The 22,316-nt window shown below is 30.2% G+C and overlaps 1 protein-coding gene across 1 annotated transcript in view; it reads right to left on the minus strand.

Moving 5' to 3' along the window:
* The window catches only part of LOC124359540, a 65,518-nt gene that overhangs the window by 35,283 nt on the left and 7,919 nt on the right, over positions 1–22,316 (minus strand). The window lies entirely within an intron of this gene.

The following is a 22,316-nucleotide window of genomic DNA, read 5'->3' on the forward strand; positions in this document are numbered from 1 at the left end:
ATTCCTATTTCCAGATCAAATGTTTATGAAACGTTTCAAGCTTTTTTCAGTTACAAACTGATGTTTATCAGTTCTTTCTATACCTGTTAGAACTGTAATAAGTTCGTCTGTCCTGTTCCGCTTATAAATGTGGATTGAATGTAATAAAAATTATATCATGCCTTGTTATACATAAAGTATACGGTATCGTATAGTTAGGTAAAAACATATTGTTCTTAATTAAATATATACTTATTACGCTTTGTAGAAACGAGTGTTGAATTCCTTGTTTAACGTTCTTTTTTAACGATTAGTTCCCTAATGCATGTCTTTTTATATTTTATTATCATTCACTTTATAAGGCGGAACCAATCAATGAAATGAAAACCACCATGTCTGTCCTTTCACGGTCTCAGATTATGTTTTCGGAGTCAAGAGCCAATTTTCATTTTAAAGTACACAATCTGATTTATCTTAAAACTGAAAGTGAATGGAAGAAATCGATCGTTAGCGTTGGTGAAGGTCAAAATAGTATAGCATCTAAAAGGGTTAAATATGAAATGATAATTTGTTTCCAAGATTATATTTTTTCTAGCTTTATACACTAAAAGCCTACCACCAGATACATAAATAATAGCTATAATATCATCATCAGTCATTTAGGTAAACAGACTAGAAATAGCAATTTTAAAGCTCTGTATAAGATTAGCTGGCATTTAGATTATAAGATTACATTTATTTACTCTTTGTATGGTTGGTTTTAAGTGTGTCAAGATTTGAAAAATATGATTTGAGAAAAAAATCTCATGCAAAAAAAAACTAGCGCGACCGACAATCTATTTCGTGTTTTATCGATTTCCAGAAAGATTGGTTGTGTGCTTATGCAATATGGAACTTGGCCCTCGGTTTCTGGAGTATTAACAATAATTGATTAATAATCATAGATATTCAAAATAAAAAGTAAACGAATAAAATAAATTTTGGTCATAAATCAAGATACTTCTGCGTGACGTTACATACTTGATATCCAGAATAATAATTTTTATTTACAATTATATTAAGTGTAATCTGAAGGGCTGGGGGGGAGACATAGAGTTCAAAGATTTCGTTTTAAGAAAATGTAAGTACTAAACAGGAAAGTTCTAAAAAATAAAGTTAGGTACGGTTTCATAACTAAATAAATTATCCACAGCTGTAAAATAAGTTTTATTCCTTGTTTGTAAATTAAAATAATTATAAATAATATATACTTTTCTTTAAATAAATAAAATATATGAATACATGAAAGCATACATGGAGGAAATGGTTAGGGTTTATTTAAATGCAGGAAAACACGTTGACGGTCCAATTAAAACACAATTTACCTTTTTAAATCTTAGAAATGTATGTAAAAAAATAAAGCAAACACTTACAATCTTTACTTTTTAAAGAAAGAATTTACTTTAAAATGCTTATTACCTAAAGCGTTATCCTTCTGAATGACTATTAATAAATCCAGTAAATTTATAGAGGTGGTAATCAAAAATAAACCATTTATGTTCAAATAAATTTATTGAAATTTAGGGTTTTCCCGAAAAACAATACTTCTTGTTACCTTTCACTGATAAACAATAATAAAATCTGTTTTATATGGTATAATTGTGAGCATGAGGTGCGCTTGTATTTTTATGATTCGTACGGTAGGCCTATTCTAAAACTTAAGCGTTTAGCAATAGTATGGCAGTAAAAGAATTGCGCAATATATTTTTAAAGGATACTTGACCAAAAGGAAAAAATAAGTAAAGTGTACACATATGATCCAAAGTAATATGCAGTATACAATGTTTTGAGATAAACAGAAAAACACTCAAAATGGGAGTGATGAATGGGAAATACCATTTGCAGGTCTGTCTGTATCATGTACTAAGTGGTACATAGATCCTTCAGGGTATAGTTTTGGTTTTGTTCCCACCACGAATCATAAAAGATTATAACATCTTTTTACTCTAGAGTCAAGATAATGAAAGAAATAATTATAAAGCATAGAAGAAACTTCATTAGATTTTCTACCACCAAAGTTTGGTCAAGCTTTGTTAATAGACAGTGAATGTTAAATACACTATAAAACAGCTGCCTTTTACCACGTATTTCGTTAGTTTTTATGTTTTGTGACCTCAAGCTGCTTTGAAAGTCAAGACATATCGCCTAAATGGTTTCGGTTTTCTTTAGCATAAACTCCCGTTTGTGAATAATATGTTTAGGATGTTCTCAATTGCACTTATTTTAGAATTTTAAATTTATAATTAGGACTTTCATTGAAGCTACACTATCAGCATCTTCTTAGTTTATGGTTTTAAGATTGTTACATAACTGTTCTACGTTAATTCTACTTTTATCGCTCTTGCGGCATGTGTCACTTCTCGGTACCTGAAACCAATGTTGTAATTATTTTTATGGATAGCCCAGTAGGAAGAATCACACACTTTGTTATTGGGATACATTTCATTACATATTCCACATACTTTATGCACGAATTTAAGTGTATCTGGAAAGTATATCCTTTTAGTGTCATTAAGACTATAATGAAGTTTTCGCCCTTTTAAATATTGAGTGTGGTTTTAGATATTATTTATGTATTGTACTCAACTTATAAGGTCTCTTTCTGTGCGATCGTCAAGAATATTTTATAACTTGTTCTTTACTGGTTATAATTATCGGTATTTTTTAACTTTGGCAAAGGGGTAATGCCGTGAAGTGAAACAAAAGCTTTATAACATACAGGACTTTCTAGTAATATTTCATTTTTAGTTACTCTGACTATATGAATAAGAAAGGTTGTGGTAATCAGGATTGTCCAATCTAGGCTTTGGCATTTTTACTATTTTGTAGCACTTAAGCAACAGCGTCAAAATATTTCAACCTATTGTAATGGAAATCAGGCCCTACTTAATGGGGCTGTGTCAATTAAAAAGTACACAACAGCACAATATTACATTACGAACCTGGCTATAACCACTTGGCTACTATTTGTTTGTTTTTGCTTGCATCTAGCTGCATGACTGCCTATACAACAAAGTGAGTTTGCAGAGGTCTCATTAATCTTTCCTCCAACGCGATGGGTTCTCATAGTTTTGCACCGATTGAGTATTTCTATAATTCTGCATAACTTTTAGCGCTCTGCATGTATCCCAAAATTAATCTCATGGCAACAAACTGTAAGCCTTGAAGTTACATAACATATTTGAACCTGCATTTTCACAATAAATGGTCCCTTATATTTTCCCTCGGGCCACTATATAATTTTGTTCGTTTTAAAATTTAACCGCTAATTATTAGGTGCTAATGATCTTCTAGTTTCTTTTGTTAATTTTAATAATAACTATTATTTTTACTGAGTTTTATCTTTAAGCTATTTTTATTTCATTCATTTTACCGTGTTTACAACTATCAGGTAGCCTTTGCTTTGTCCATAGGGTGCATTAAGACATGAGAAACACAAATTCAATAGGGATGCAGCATGCATATTACTATTTTTACGATTCAATCAAATTAGATATTACTAATTTTATGAATAAATAAAATGTCTTTAATTAATACGCTTTGCTCAATTGTAGTAGTATATGAAGCACACTGTTTTGCGTAAAAATTAAAATTGTTTAAAATAAATCATTATGTAGAACCATTTTCTTAAACAGTAACAAATCCAAACCAATTAAATGATACCTTTACACAATTTTTTTTTGTGTAGCTTTTTTCAGTGAGCGCTCAGAATATCTTCTATTTTGTATATATTTTCACAGAAAATAAAGTTTTCTAAACACCTTTTTTATGTTTTCTTGAATGTTCACTATTTTCTACTCATTGTGTTAATTATTTACACAACATGCCACAGAAAATCCTAAAAAAATCTTCTAGGAATAATTACAAAGTTAACACACATGCATTTGAAAGCTTAATACAATACTATAGCATATATATTCCATTAATGTCTTATTATCAAATACTTTATCAACAATTCAATTGTTTGATATCCATATATTTGAAATACAGTACATAAGGGTTCATTTTTATTAAAAACCTAATGTAAGCAGTTTTAATAAAAATCAATAAAAGTCAATATTAAATATCAAATGTATGCCTTAAAATACAGAGCAATTAATAAACAAAGTTAATACGATTTCTTTATTGAAATTTCAATATAAAAATAATGCAGACTTTGGAAAAATTATAAAAGAAGCTCATTTATAAACATACACGATGGTGTCAACATAAATAAAACTAAACTCAAACTAATATTGTATTATCTGTAATACACTCAAGTAAAAATAATATCATTCTTTTTATATTAATATATTATATGTAGTTTTAAGTTCTGTATAGGATATTTCTAACACTTTTATCACAAATTTATTACTAATAACTACTGAAAACTCGAGATAAGTGTAGATGGTGCTGTGACACAGCAGTCCATGTTGCTGCTTCCACAACTGGAATGCTGATGCAGGCCTACAGAAACCAATTACTCTCCGAGATGTGACAGTCCAGATTTAATTTAACTTGATCTTGATTTTAAACCACATATGGGTTTAGTGGGTATGAGGATCAATAACTGGTTAAGTTTAACATGTCTTACAGTAATTGGACACACTTGTGAAATTAAAATTTAACTTTAAGTAACTCAGTTGGTTAGTAAGCTAAAATAGGGGACATAAAGCCCTCTATGAGTTAATCACAGTCAACCAGATAACAGGGATAGCAGTGGCTAGTACTTGGAGGTTTGCTAATCAGATTATGGCCATATTTTATAAAATAAGAGACCAAAAACGTTTGGTCCTACAGGAGTTCCTGGTGAATCAATGGATGATTTGTACAGTATCTAACATTATATCGTCTTTAATCTCTCATATATCTTCGAATCCCGTTTCATATTTACAACTTGAAATTATACATCCTCACATACAAAATGTCTAGTTACAAAAAAATGCGTTTGTCTAATGTGCACACAGCAAGTTATTAGTATTTCTGCTTTTCTATTTCTTCATATTTTTGCTTTTTGTAATCAAAAACGCCACAAACAGCCACAAACGGATGCTCACTTTGTAGTGTCACTTCTCAGCACCAGATACTGCAAATACTATAAGTGTTTTGTACAAAATTTTTATTTAATCAGTTGTGCAGCAATTCGTTTAAGACAAATTCTTATCACGATTATTAAAGAATTACCTCTCTTTATTTCCATTTTCCAGATCCAAGTTTGTAAATTAGAGCCATAACATTAAATCGTCAAATTGAAAATCTTGTTGTTGGTTATTTATTGCATTGTTAGGTATTATTTAATTGTTGACATTTTATTTCTCAATCCATCATTTTTAAGAAATTTACGAACATATATGTAAAAATAATAGTACAACCTCCGCATTTGCCACAATCGAAAAGCGAAACAAAAAAATTTGAATGAGTAACCTAATTCATTTTTATCCTCTTTTCTTTATAACAATAAATTATATAAATGCTAGAATTGTGTTCCTATATTATATTATTAATCGTGTGTTTTGTGAACGCTATGGTGATAATTAGAATATTCCTTTTTCAGCCCAAGGAAAATGAAAGGTGTAATATAATTATTGGACAGAAGTTCGAGTAATACTGGCCGTCTGTATACTTTTTTTAATTTCAGAAAGCTATACAAATTTTTCACATTTTATTGTTTTTTTTTTAGTCTAATAAAAAGACAAAATTTATATGACATTAAATATTACATTTCCAGACGGTGGACATTTGAAAAGTTTTAAGGTTAATATTGTAAGATTCGAAAACTTTCTGAATAAAGTTTCTGAATTTGTAACACATTATCACCTAAATTTAAAAAAATTGGACAGTCAATAATGTAGATACAACCTTTAGACGTTTCACTTAATATAATATGATGGGCGTTTTAGGAGAAAACATGTAAAAGAAGAAGATGACGCCGAGCATTAAAATAATTAAAAACTTGCACCAAAATTATTTCCTGATAGAATTTGTGATCTAGTTGTAAAATTATTACAAGCAAACAGTACACTATGCATTTTTACTTGCTTTAAAAATAATTTCTTTAGCTTTCCTTGATCTGAAAAACAAATCTGTAAAAGATTAGCGGAATTCCGTAAATACTAGATTATATAATAAGTATATTACTCAAGTATCTTAACATAATAATAATAAAAAATTATGGTTGCCTGTAAAGTCGGTTTTACGGGCGAAGATTTTACGTGACAACGTCTTTTTCTCGGTAGAATATTTATTGATATGAATATTATTAAATTGCACAATAGGAACAAGGAATTGAATGAAAATAAGAATTGCACAAATTTTAACTTTAGAAATATATTTTGTTTACTAAAACATTGTACATAATTTGAAATTAATTAAAATTTGTTATTGTAAATGGTAAAGTTGAATAAAACATTTACTAAAATTGGAATTTGAAATTCTTGCTAAACACAGTCAAATTCTAACTCCGCGCGTGGTGATTGGTCGGTTACTAGCAATACGCGCTGTTTCTTCTCAATCGACTGAATTACGATTGATTGCAGAGTGATTTAAACTAATAATTTACTTAACACTATCAACATTTGTCAATAGTATGACATAACCTATAAACTCAGTTTCTCAACTTTTGTGTCAATCTAACAATTAATCAATCAATCATAGTTTACGATAATGAAATATCAGTGTACAATTATTTACCTTTATTGTTGTAGTTGTTGTAAATGACGAATCTAAGCACTCCACATTTTCACGAATAAACATAGTTATCTGCTTTATCCCGTGCGGCGGACCCACAGTTATCTGCTTTATCCCGTGCGGCGGACCCACAGTTATCTGCTTTATCCCGTGCGGATCCCGTGCGGCGGACCCACTGGACGGGCATCGTAACGTTACCGGGCGTTACACTTTTTCATGAGTGACTCCGAGCCGCAACCTAATTTAAGACGTTGTCACGTCAAAAAACAAATAAGAAAAGTAAATAATAAAACCATTCCTTCATAGCAAACGTATTAAAAACAGTAACATGTCCAGTCGAATGATTCTTTTTACACTAGTAAAAGCAGGAATATCCGCAGGAGATTGTTTCCGCGTGAGACGGAATATTTTCTCATCGTTATCGATCTCCAGATGGCTTAATTCTGTTATTCTCTCATGTAGTGTTTTTCCAACCCGTGGCGGGAATCAGTTTATAGCGGTTCGCAAAACTTAAGAGTTATTTTACATAGCGTCCCGTTTGTGTGTTGGCAGTTTGTTTTACTTCAATAATTTTTTTCAATATTGTATGATTGAATTATTGATTTTGTTATATCCCAAAACTTACAAAGTAAAACATGTTCTATGAAATTTTCCCCATGTGAACATCTATATTATATTATTATGAATATTATCTTTCGTAATTTTTATATTTACTATCCAAATAAAAAATTTATCAATGTTCAATTAGAAGCAAGTTTTGCTCTAGAAGTTTATATCCTAACCCTATGGTCTTAAATGTTTCAAAAGTAACTACGCTCATTAGATTAATGGAAACAAATTTCTTCTACAGTGTTTTATAAACATTAATTCCACCTTATATTTTGTGCCCACTAAAAAGTTACTTCACTGATACTACCACGCTGGCAATTTTAACATTACATGACAAGAAAGATTTTCCGGTTATGTCACTTTAACTCCAAAAATAAAATTTTAAAGTTGATCCTAATGTCTCCGTAACCCCTGTTAATTTAAGATGAAATGATTTTTAGTTAACAGCAGTCTCTCAAAACTTCAAATTTGATTGGTTGCAGGACTTTCCAAGAGGTATTTTATTGGAAAGTATAAATGATATCAACATAAACAATTAATCATTACAGTGATCAATCACAAGCGTGATCTAATGTACTTAAAGACCACAAAAAATTATTCCGACGATGGTTGCATATACATAGTCTCCTCTCATCTATAGATGCCTTATTTCGTACGATCACCACCCAAAAGGTGAGCTAAATAGAGAACATCTTCCTAAAACTTGATAACAGGAAAAAGATCTGTCTTACTGTTGACACTGGAAATTAGGTCTCCGTATGTACTTAGAACCTCTCATCGAAATATAATAATGAAGAAAACCCTATTTCAACATTGACTACAAGTTCTTACAGTCAGTGAAATGCATTATGGTATAACGATAAAAATCAAAACCAGCAATTTTGTCTATTTACAGTAGTATAACCGAATGCAACACGTATTTCAATAAATTTATCAGAAAATACAAAATATACGTTTTAGAATGAAACTATTCCACAATATGGTCATCCAATTATTGTTAAAGAGTATTGATTGTACTACAGAAAATGGTTGCTAAGTTTGACTTCTAAAAAATTTCTTTCAATTAAGCAGCAGTACATACCATAAATTATATTATTTCACAATATTTAAATACTTTCGTGTGTGATTATTCACATACGAATACGTAATAGCACTATTCATGGACATTTAAACAGTTAAACACTATTACAGTTTAAAGAAAATTGAGCTTTTCTTATCGACTAGGGTCAGCTGTTAAATATTTCCACTGGCTCAGGCTGAATGTTTATTTAGGACTCGACTGAAAGCAATTACAGTTTGAAAACAAGCGCCAGGCTAACATTTAATTTACTATCCAATATTGGAAATACAGTTTCGAAATGTTGTAAGAGGCAATTAATTTTACTAATACACTGGCATTGGTAAAATATTTACTTTTGTTGCATCCGTGAAAATATTAAAAACCCAATTCGCTTCCCCAACATTGAATTACACTGTTCTGATAAAAACGTTACTAAATTGCGAAAAACTACATTATATCCAGAATTTAAGACACATTATGATTACTTAATATAATAATTTTTGTAAAATGTTCAGCTCTAGTCATAGCACGCACGATAATTTTTTATCTGAAGAGAAACATGCAGTATCTCCCAGGTAATAGTCGGGCAAGATGTTTTGTTGTCCGTCCATCTGTCTGGCCGTCGATCCACCCTTCTGTACGTTAACTCTGGATAAAAATTTGGTACATAGTTCTACTTGGTCCTAGGAATATTTCAACGCTATTGATTTTAGATGAACCCATTAAAGATGCGACCATCCATATATATGTATGTCTCCTTGTCTGGGTAATACGTCCATAGACAGGGACTAGAGAGTGCCTAGGGACTTCAAGGGTTCCCCTTGATCAAAGGTTTATAAGGATGTAGGGAGCAGCCTTATAAATTTAAAAATGGGGTTAAGATGTTAAAGGACAGCCCGTTACTCGGCCTGTGTGTCCGTCTGCCGACCTTGATACGTGTAGAAATATGGTAGACATTTGAACCATATTACGTCTATTTCTCATGGTCCAAGGAACAACGGTAGCGATTGTGTGAAAGAAAGTCAAAGGGAAATCCGTCCATATGTGAGATTACTACTACATAACGTTCTAACGGGACTTTCGGTAATCCGTTGTATTTATTTGTATTTAAAACTTTGTTACTGATTTATTCGACCCATACTCTTTTAAATATGATTGTATTAGAATTATATTTAGAGATGTCAAGACTTGTTATACTCTATGAAACCGTAGAAAAATAGTGAAGAAATTATGTTTAAATAATAAATTATAACTTCAATCATTCATTGAAATTATCAGCATACGCATAAACACATGTTTTTTATTTAATTCCTACAATTTTATAAAATATATCTATCTTTAAATATAATGCCTAGTGTAATATGAAGCTGAGTATATATATATATATATATATATATATATATATATATATATATATATATATATATATATATATATATATATAATGTATATCTTATTAAAGTTATAAAATATACTATACATAAGAATATCAATTTTATTAAATACAGTTTGATAGACGTTTACTTTTCAATTTGTAAATATTTATCTAGCAAATCCCAATTAGTTGAAGGAATTAATTGTTATTGAAATTTACTTAAAAGTAGTGCAACTTTTAGAATTTTTTCTTTAGCTATTGTTTTTATTTACATATCAAGCTGGAATTATATTTACATATCAAGATATTCCTTTTGTTAAAAACACCATCCCTATGACTTTTAATCATAAAAAATTAAATTTAAGATTTGTCGCTGCTAGAAATCAGAAATAGGCTATATTCAAATTGTGTTTTATTTCTGTACAGCTGCAACTGTTAAAAATTCAAAACCACTATCAGGACAATGGTGTACATGGTTTATATATTATTTTTCTCGCCTCTAGTCACCGATTTTTAGTTGCGAGTAGTATTACTTGTAAGAAACGCCTGCGGTTGTAAGTGTTCATAAATCCTTTACCTCACGGAAGTTATAAAACTTAGAAAGACACAAAAAGGGTTTCCTGATAAATATATAAAGTAGGCAATGTTAAGACGCCATCGAGAATCTTGTTTGCCAAAATGTAAAATAATGTAACATAACATCATCAGAATAACAACAGATCAAACATCTCATAACACACTCACCAAAGTTGACATACAGGTACGTTACAGAACAGTTATTTTTGCATAAATTTGTATGTATTTCTGTTCAAAACTGTGAGAGTCCTGTTCAATTTCGGTCCACCCAATCTTGACAGGGTAAAATGTTTTATGCAGCAATATCGACGAAGACATCAGCCAGCCAGAGGGAGACAAGCGGCCGGGAGAGGATATGGAAGGGGTAAGTGAGTGGAGAAGTGGGTCAATCTGTACAGATCGTCATCTTCTCTTGTATATTGTACTCTATTCTAGCTAGAAAATTATACCTTTCTATTAGGTAAAACAGTAATAACTGAAATAAAATATTCATACATTAATTACTTATACATGCTAGGTTCTTAATTTCACGTTAAATGGTTTTATAGCCCACATATTAAGCGTAATGATTTATTGAAACATATAATCTGTAGCACACGTGAAAGTAGCCAACATACACACAGATGAACAATTATTGAAAATATTTAAAACATTTTATTGTTTTTATAATTATATTATTATTTAAAGCCTATGGCGTTATAGATTAAATATTTGATATTAAAACTTACTCTATTATACTTTTTAAATATATTCACAGAATTTGGGGGCTGATGACATTATGTGGGTTCCATTTTATATCACTTAGTATAATAATCACGATATAATATAAATATATAATATATATTTAGATATATAATATATATATATATATAAAAATATATGGCATAACAATCTCTTTTTAATGCATGACATAAACCTATAATATATATAAAAATATAACAACTAAACAACAGTTAAAAACTGGACTTTTACAAAACTTTCAATAACTACTTTCATGGTTAGAAAAGGTTTATACACAGGCAACCATAGCTCGTTGCTGTCTAATGGGATTTTCGTGACTAGTCCACTGTCTGAATTAAACTATTTTTTTTTAGAAAAAGATTACTATTATACAAACATATATTGAGAGTTACAGTGATACACATTATTGAGGTTATTTCTTAAAAGTGATTATTCAAAATTGACAACATTTATGCTTCTAATTGGAAGATATCGCTTAATGCAATCGATATAAAAAATGTGTATAGTTTTATTCCCCTTTATTTACTTGTTATAATGCCCTGTGTATTTTTTGTTTTATAAAAACAATTTTCTTTGCGGGACAAGGCACAGTTTTCTGCATAGTAAATTGCTTCACAGCAACGGTAGTGAACAAACTCATTTGCCCCCTTTGTGTCGTAGTTGTGTGCTTTGTCGTGTACTGTGCCTGTTTAGTGTAGCTCAATAATTATCTCAATTAGCGCACCAATTACGTTTAGAATATTTATTCAAACAATTTATTGAATCACTTCGTCGATAAAATTCCGCGATAAATAAATAAGAATAATTAATAGTTAAATTATTTCAATAAGGGAATGTCTTTTAATACACATTAAACAATTTCATAGTTGTTTTGTTCCAGACGTTATATGAGTAGATGTGATAGATGCAGCATGATGTATATTACATGATATGGGTACAGTAAATAGGTAACTAATTACAAAGATTCATGAAGACGATGGAGTTCTTTTTACCGCAACTGAGAGGCCATAGTGTAAATAGTACGAATTTGGTGTTATATTATTATGCAAACACTAGTAATATCGATTTATATAAATAAATATTAAAGCGTAATAAAAACGTGTAAATATGGATAACAACTTCTTACGTGCTGCGTAATAAAATTCATATTGTTTTATGGGCGGTAACATGACTTTAATCATTCTCCAGACACTCATCCACAAGCTGCTGAGATATTTATTAAACGTTGATCACGTTGAGGTAACCATAGATTAAATTCTCGTGCCTGAGAGCTAAGTGAAGATTAAACGGTTCAAACCATTACTAATTTCTTATAGATCAATTCGGAGATTATTAATTCCGAATTTTAATCATGGGATGAAAAATGACATGCTTCAACAGCCTTGTCTAGATAAATGAAATTATGCAAATTAAATGTTATCTAAACTAAAACAATGGGCGTCAAAGGTTTTGAACAATAATATTGAGTTTAAAATTATTTATATTCTTCAGTAATTTAGGTAATTTGAATACAAATCTAATAAAGAATTAATACAAAAAATACTAATAATAACATGGTACTATTGTAAAAAATGTTTAAAAATTCTAAATTAATGCTCATATTATCAGACATCAGTTTAACAAACAAGAGAATTAATTATTTAAACGATAATCTTCGTTCGCCCCATTTTTTTAAATTTTGTGTCATAAGCAAACTAAATAAATTAATATTAAATTACTGAAAGGTTTCCTCCTATGTTAACTTCGTAGCGTAGCATCTTTAAAATATCAGCCTTTGAATAAATAAAAAAACCATTGGATTCATACGTTGTATAGTATTATATATATATATATATATATATATATATATATATATATATATATATATATTATACGGACGGAATAATATTTAAAAAAAAGATTTATAAATAATAGTTTTTCACTGTCCATTGCAAGCGCGTGGTAGGTTAGCTTAAGGTTGATTGTTTAATTACACAAATTTGATATCACTTAATGGAAGTAGAACTAATTCACAGTATCCTGTAACGAGGACTCGTTCGAAAACAGCAGCCGGATTAGGAACAGTCAATTAACTTTGGATTTAAAATAATCACGCTGACTTTATAGCCTTAGCGTTTATTCATTAAGCTTCATTTTATGAAAATCTGATGATCACAGGATTACCGTAATGGCCGTGCGATAAACGATTTTTAAATTAAATATTTAAAAACAGTTTTATTTTATATTTTTTTTTTTTATAGAAGCTTAATTGGTTGGTAACCAGGAAACTTTACAAAGCGCCAAACAGTAACCTTTACAATTTTGTGTTGCGGAATTCTTCGGAAATTTGAATTATTATTTTAAAATAAAATTATTACCATGGTGATTTATTATTATCAATCAACTTATTTTTCACTCATTACAAGAACTACTTTTCTATTTATTTTAATGAGTTTATACGTTTAATGACTCTACTTATAAGTTGCTCTAAATATTACATAAAAAATGAAGCACAAAATTCAATTTTTATGTATTAAATATTTTTCCTTTATGATTTAAAACTACTCAAAAAACTTAATGTGATATAAATGCTGTTTGTAGTAGAGGGTGCTCACAGCCGCTTGTATGTGAATCAGTCGCAGATTAATACCGCGTATGTTTATTTTTCTGACGTCAAACTTTTCTTAAAAATACTTTATTACCTATTTAGTTATATAAGTATGAGATATTTATAAATGCATTATTCATGTATTACTGTTTAATGACTTTCCACTCGTATTTCAATGTTGTGCATAATGTCCCTATATCACAAGTCATTTTACTTCATCGCATATAAATTCTTCATTATATTATGAAATTAAAACTTCATAAATAATTAAGCTCTTCAAGTCACCTGAGTATATCCGTATACTAAAGCTTCTAAAGCTTCTAGGAAAGATGGGAAACTAAAAGAATCTGTGTATATTGACTTTTATGATCGTAACACTGATTGGCTCTTTTATAAAAACTCTGATGAAGTGTGTTTTTGATGACGGCTGAAAATAAAATGGAACTCCTTAAACAAGTAAAGCTTCAGTTCTCGGTACCATTAAAAACTATAAATTTACAAGAAATGTCTTATGACAGTGCTTGACTTTTGCTGTGAGTGGGAAACAAAAATTAAAATTATTGATCAATATTATTTGGAAAGATTCATTGCTTGGAATGATGTTAGTTCAAGATACTATTTTATTTTTCTACATGACATATTTATGTCGCAATTTTGATATTCAAACCTTTACATGGAGCAAATATGGTTTCAACAAAATCGAGTCACAACATAACGGTGAGAGACTCTGAGTGTGTTGTGACATACTGTTTCCTCGTCACAGGATCTCAAGTTCTAGTGAAAAGTGGACTGGTACCCTAGACTACCTCATGTGTCACCATATAATATTTCTGTAGTACACTGAAAGTAAAACTCCGCCTTCGTAATATTAAATTACTCAAAATAATCCAATAATAAATAAAATGAATCATGACGAAAGTTTTAGTACTACAAATAAAATAGAATAAAACATATTTATTATAATTTGATTTTATTGAACTCCAATGGCGGTCTTTATTTCTTTAATAGCATATTTATGCGATTATCTGTTAAAAATACAATAAACTGCAATAGCCTTGGTATTATTAATAAATACCATTCTCTTTTAGTAATATAAATTATGTGAATAGTGTAATTCTGTATATAGGAACATTTTTAATAGATGTCAGACTTGATGACGGTTTTAAATTCTGTAACATGTTCCCTAAGTTGAGTCATGATAAATTTTAAGCAACAATACCTTCACCACAAAACCCAGGCTTTTATAATTTCTTTGAAGTATTCATACAATTTATCTTGTATCTGTCAGCGAAGAAGCGCTCGCTCCATTGCTGAATTATTTATGTTATAAGAGAGCGGATTGGTTGTCATAACCTAAGATATTGCTAATTTGCATACGTATTGTTTATACTGGGCCTGAACAAGAACAAACATGTCGGTATTAACGCAGAATTTACGGGTGCAGAACACTGTAATGCATTTAAATCAGGTGTTTAGACCTTAGTTGAATGGGCTATTGGTATTCATGGCCCGTCATTATATGAATGCCTCTAATGGAATCCCACCAATTAACTAAGTGTGTCCCTCGCGTGGTTCTGCCGCTAATCTTCCCTTACAAACGTTATTGACACACAATGGCCAAGGAGCGATCCAATTATATCACGGTCATTTATAATAATGTATTACTGTTCATAATGTATTACTGGTCATAATGTATTACTGTAGCGTTTTCAAAGCTACATTGATTTATTTTTTTTAATTAAAACTTAAATTAAATAAAAATTTTGGGATCGAAATATTGGGACTTAATTTTAGATTAGATTGTGAAATGTCAGGGTAAAATCGAACATGTAATCCTTTGGCAAGTTAGCACTGGTAGTTTTAAATTGTTAGGAAGGCAGGTTGACTGCCTTGAATTGATTAGAACTTGTCTTATTGTGAGTATTGTTCTCCTGGTTTGATACAGCTGGACCAATGAGAGAGCTCCACTGATGTCCTGCAAAGGTGATTGGAAAGGGAAGTATTTAAGCGCACGCTCATAATTTTCGCCCTTCTTTTGGTTATTTTCGTGAGTAAAGTTAATTGCAGTGCGCCGTATTTCTTAAATTTTTTTCCGCGAGTGATTTTGAGGTAAGCACCAAATTTATTGTACGTTTTATTGAAATAGTCATCTTGATCTGATATTAAATTAATTTTGTTGTCTTTTTTTATAGGAAAAAATTAAATTCATAGAAACTACATAGCAATCTGAATAACTTATTCTCGAAGAACAATAGAGCATAATAGAATCATACAAGTTACATTTGGTTCATGCTTGCAAGAGAAGTGAATTAAAATTGAACTTTGTTAATAACTTTAATTGAGATTTGAAAAAGTAGTAATTTATTAATATTTAACTGGAACTGTTTATTGTGAATTATTAATTGAAAATTAATTGAACTTTATAATTGTTAGAGAGAGAGTTGTAATCTGAATTGCAGAGACTTGAAAGTTAAGGTTCAAATAGTGTAAAGAGAAGTTGAAATTTTATTTTGTATTTTGAGTGAACTTAGAAGTGAACATTTTTATTTTAATTATTTCCAAGTGGTATTTCATTTTATTTTAAAACTTTATTATTTTATTTTAGAAGAGAGCTCTGATTTTTAGTTTGATAATTTGATTAATATTTTTATTTCTTGCCAAAGGAATTTTTAAATTTACTAAAAGGTTTGTCAATTCTTTGTGGAAAATAGAGTGATAACAATTCTGAAACGTTGAACTTATTAATTTGCCAGTTAAAAATAAATCCATTGTTTTCATTTAGAACTGTGATTTTTATTTTAGACAAACCAGATAATATTTAATAGTTAACAATTTTAGTAATACATTGTACTTAATATTCACTAGGATCTTTACTAATCAAAAAATATTTTATATCGTCTTGGATGTATTATTGATGATTTATATATTAATACTCTGGAATATTAAGATCAACAATCCAAGTCGTTATAATTACAAACTGAAATTTTTATTACTCGTAGGTGGATGAATTTACAACTGAAAATGAGTGTTGATATCTATCAGTTGTATCTATCAGCATAATTGTTTTAGCAAGTTAACTTTATTCGTTCTTATTAAATCACTAGAGCATTTACTACATGAAAAACAAAGAAAATATATGCATGACATTTCATTGTGAATTTTATATTATTTAAATTATTATTATTTTGTCCAGTTTTCATAAATGTTTCCTTCATTCTAAAGCCCCTTCACTATAATACTATGCTACTTGTAATTCTCTGAAAGTGTTAAACAATTATATATATATATATATATATATATATATATATATATATATATATATATATATATATAATTGTATATATATATATATTGTTATATTTATATACGGCGGAGCAAGTACTTTTTGTGATTCAATGTTTATTGAAATTATATATATATATATATATATATATATATATATCTTTCAGTGAATAAGGTAGAATTACACCACATCACGTCTCGCACAACAACATCGCTGAGGTTAGAATGTCAAGTTTCACGTATATAGCTATTTTCTTGACTCGTGTTTCTATATCACATCTTCTTATGTCGCCTGATTGTACTCGGTTTATATACTCTACAATTTTGACGTTATTCATAAACCAATATAAAGATCAAATAATATTTTATTGCATTTTTTTCAATTTTACATTGCATTGCAAATGTCAGTAAATCTTTATTTTAAATAATAGTGACTCTTTTACAAACGCACCCAAACTTACACTTCCAAACATTCATTCAAGCACACTCTCACTGACTTTATATCCTATGTCTCTTATAAATCCCAGCGGCTCATCATGAACTCATCGACAGAGTAGAATGCACTAGACACCAATAGACATTTTAGAAATGTCCATTGATGCCTTGCTAAACCCCATTGGGTGACATACACCGAGCTTATATAGACATGTAGGTTCATGCAATATATAAAGCGTACAGATCACTTATGTCTCGAGATATACAGGGTGATTCAAAACTAAACGGCAATCTCTCGGGAGCTTATTCTATAGCTAAAAACAAGTAAAAAAGTTCATATAACCATATGCCCGGAAACGCTTCGTTAGCGAGTTACGCCTAGCGAAAGATTTCGCCCGGATTTCAGAACCCTTGGTGAAGTCAGGCCGTATAAAAATGGTAAAGGTAGTTACAAAGATACAAATACGATTGTTTTTTATGTTTTTATATCTGACAAATTTATTAAAATTCGTCCCAGAGCTGTAAATGCAATACTTTCAGAGATATCTTACGTAAAACACAAGAATTGGTGCAAAGAAATAACACATTTTTGTGTTTAACGTAAGATTACTTCCATAAATGTTAAATAAAGGTCATTTTTTTTCTTAAACAGATTTGTAGAACATTTAATTCTGAAAAGATTCATGTGAATTACTTAGGAAAAAAATTAATAATAGGTATTGAAATTTAGCTTTATTTAAAAATAAAACAGACGCACAAAAATGCATATTCTTATCTGCATAAAATATTAACTAATGTTTAGGTTGTGAGTAACAGCTGATCATTTATTCTAGACTGAACATTAACATAAAATGTATTTACCTTTATAAAACTGTAATAATCACCTATAATAGTTGCTCAAAGTGTCCTCCGTTGTTAGCAATGCACGTTTTCGCACTACGAATCCACTCTTTTCTAGCGCGTTTCATACCGTTTGGAGCATTCTTGATAGTTTCTACCGCCTCTGTAATGCGATTACGTAACTCCCCTATGGTGTTAATCCGTTTTGAATAAACAATTGACTTCATCCAACCCCATAAGAAAAAGTCTGCTGGCGTGAGGTCAGGAGAACGTGGTGGCCATTTTACTGGTCCATTTCGACCAATCCATTGTCTACCGTATGTATCATTTCAATAGTTTTTCACATCATTAGAAAAATGTGGAGGTGCTCCGTCGTGCATAAACCATGCATTTATTCTGTTTTGAACAGGAATATCTTCCAAGAGGGTAGGCAGGTTTGTTCTTAAAAAATTTAAGTACGTTACTCCATTAAGTCGATTAGGGAGGAAAAATGGACCAATCAAATTATCACCCAGAACACCAAGCCATACATTGACTGAAAATGTATGTTGAAAATGCCTCGTCGCAGTTTCATGTGGGTTGTCGTACGCCCAAGTATGGGTATTACGAAAATTTACAATTCCATTTCTAGTAAAACAGGATTCATCAGTAACGAGAATACGCCGAAGAAAATACTGATGTCGTAAACAATTTCTTCTTAACCAGCGGCAGAACATCTTCCGTTTATTAAGATCTTGCGGTAATAAGTCTTGAACACGTGTTATATGGAATGGGTACAACTGTGCTTCATGAAGTGTCCGCCATACGCTTGACTGGCAAATATTTAACTGACGTGATAATCGTCTGGTGCTTGTGGTTGGTGATAATTCTACAGCATTTATTATTGCTTGTTCATTATTATAGTTCCTTGCGCTACGTTGACGACCAGTATCTATTCGCTTCGGTTTAAAGCTACCAGTTTCTCTAAGTCGTCTCTCCACAGCTTCAAATGTTTTGCGATCAGGTGTTCTTCCATGTGGAAAAGTATCACGATATTCCTGAACTGCAGCTAAACCATTCTTGTTAACTTTGCCGTAAATCAGTATCATGTCCGTATACTCTTCAAACGAATACATACCATTTACATTATCTGCCATTATTTACTAAGATAATTACATACACTTTTATAAAAATATTTTAAAAATAAATATTTAATAAAATATTTTATACACTTGTATAAAATATTTCCAAATAATCACAGGATCTCACAAAATACAATCTTCACACGCCACAATACAAAAACCTCCATAAAGGTTATTCAAATATTACTTCATGAACTTAATTGTTGATCAGCTGATATTGCCAACCTTTGCAAAGAAAATATGACGATAAAAAGTGTTGAATAAATGATCAGCTGTTACTCACAACCTAAACATTAGTTAATATTTTATGCAGATAAGAATATGCATTTTTGTGCGTCTGTTTTATTTTTAAATAAAGCTAAATTTCAATACCTATTATTAATTTTTTTTCCTAAGTAATTCACATGAATCTTTTCAGAATTAAATGTTCTACAAATCTGTTTAAGAAAAAAATGACCTTTATTTAACATTTATGGAAGTAATCTTACGTTAAACACAAAAATGTGTTATTTCTTTGCACCAATTCTTGTGTTTTACGTAAGATATCTCTGAAAGTATTGCATTTACAGCTCTGGGACGAATTTTAATAAATTTGTCAGATATAAAAACATAAAAAACAATCGTATTTGTATCTTTGTAACTACCTTTACCATTTTTATACGGCCTGACTTCACCAAGGGTTCTGAAATCCGGGCGAAATCTTTCGCTAGGCGTAACTCGCTAACGAAGCGTTTCCGGGCATATGGTTATATGAACTTTTTTACTTGTTTTTAGCTATAGAATAAGCTCCCGAGAGATTGCCGTTTAGTTTTGAATCACCCTGTATTGCTGAGAGTTAGAAATTCTGACAATAGAAATTGTAAAGGTTTTCTACTAATTGGCCTTGCTAACATTCAGCCAATTAACTTTAGAGAAGATTTTTGGTCATATGTTACGTGATTGCAGGTAACGCAGATGGCCAAGTGTGAATAAACCAATACAACGGAGTACCCAAAATTGGATGCTTTGGAATTACTTACCACAAAATCAATATGAATTTTATTTGGCCTATGATATAATCATGTAGCAAGTTTTAGGTATCTAGGTATCAGGTATTAGGTACAGTCAAAGATATGATTATAAGAAGAACCTGTTGCGTGCTTAGTAATGAAGTAATTAGTTTAACGCTTTCCCGAAGAGAACAGAGTTGAGCATCTTCTTCTCATTATGTGTACGATCATTAGGCGTGGAAACTGAGTCGAGCAGAGCAGTTGGAGATGCGTGGGATGAGGCAATCCGTCCACTCACCTAACGTGTTGGAGTAGGGTGAACCGAAGAGCATGCGCTCTATTAAGGGTACCAGACTTTCCTCAATCCTTTTATATCTTTTCCTTATACTGTTATATTTAGGGCTGAATCATTTCATTTGAAAATATTAACAAATGAATAATCCTGTAAATGTTGAACAGTTTTAAATTGTAATACTTATACATTTATGCCGCTTGTACGAAAGTATACAAAAGTATGAAATATTTGACTTAAAAAAGCACGTACCGAATCAGATTCGTCACTATATCAAATACTAAAATGTTATATGATTGTATTTACTTTGTGTACAAGTCTGATTATTCTAAAGTTTTCCCGTTACCCAGTACAATCTTATAGACTATTTCACGTAACATTACTGAACTCGTACCTATACAGAAAATAACAAAAAATTCAATAGATTAAAACACCAAACAAAATTTAAGAAAAAAATGAAATTGCGCTTCATTCTACAATCTTGAATTCTGTCATTTAAGAGTAGTTTTATTTTTACCCTTTCATTTTGACCCAAAATTCAGAATATTTTCTCCACGAACCAAGAAATTATACTAAGTTTCAAATCTCTACACGTTTCTATCAAGATATCGCACAGATAGACTTAAAGACATACAAAGAGAACATGACACATGTAATGATGACACGAATTTTGGAAGATTCCATCGGTTTTCATTGAAAACAAATTATTACACGTACCATTGCAATAATCTCTAAAATTTTTAAACTTATTTTGACTTAACAAAACTACATTTCAATTAGCTTGGAACGTGGAAATTAAGATGAATGAAACATTGATAAAACCTTGGATCAATTTAAACTGTACTAATATGCTAATAAGAGCAATGAACAAGCATATTTTAATATATATTCATATATCCGTTAGCTACAAAAAAAAGAAAAATAAATAGTCTAAGAAACAATGAATATATATATATATATATATATATATATATATACTTTATTTATCCGTATGAATCGTAAAAATTAAGGGCTCTGTTGTGTAATGGTAGCACATTTACCCGGCAAGTGAGACCTCCGGGATCGAGTCCCGGCGGAGCAAGTACTTTTTTGATTCAATGTTTATTTAAATTATATACATATACCACCTAAACTTGGTATAAGTTCCACCTTAACTTGGACTCTGTAGATACATAGTATTTCTGTTCGCAGGTTATTGATTCAAACGTAAAATACACATAAAAATTCGGCTGCAGTAAAAAATCGTATACTACTCGAATGATCATTGTTAATGATTATCGAATGATCATATTCATGAGTAAAGAGTGTTATACAAACCACTTAAACCAAATTGCGTTTTAGGTATTTCAAATTACAATATAAAAAGTAATAACGTTATGGAATAAAAACTATCTAAACTATACGTATTTATATGATATAACAAAATAAACAATGTAAAATTTACTTATTATTCACTATTTTGAAGGATAAAGTGTCTGACACCTTGTGATACAAATAAAACATTACATACTATTGCATCTTTTGCCATTACAGATAGATAATATTAGTGTCAGTAACTAATTATTCAGAGATAACCTGTTACCGGGACACTGTATTTCAGTAACAGCTGGACTAAGTTATTTAGTATTCTCATGTAACAACTTTCTAGTTTTAAGTTACTTGGTACCCAACATCCGAGGCCATTTCAGACAAGCAATAAGGCTAGGAATGGAAATATTACGCTAT

Source organism: Homalodisca vitripennis, chromosome 4 (genome assembly GCF_021130785.1).
Source record: "Homalodisca vitripennis isolate AUS2020 chromosome 4, UT_GWSS_2.1, whole genome shotgun sequence".
Taxonomy (NCBI): domain Eukaryota; kingdom Metazoa; phylum Arthropoda; class Insecta; order Hemiptera; family Cicadellidae; genus Homalodisca; species Homalodisca vitripennis.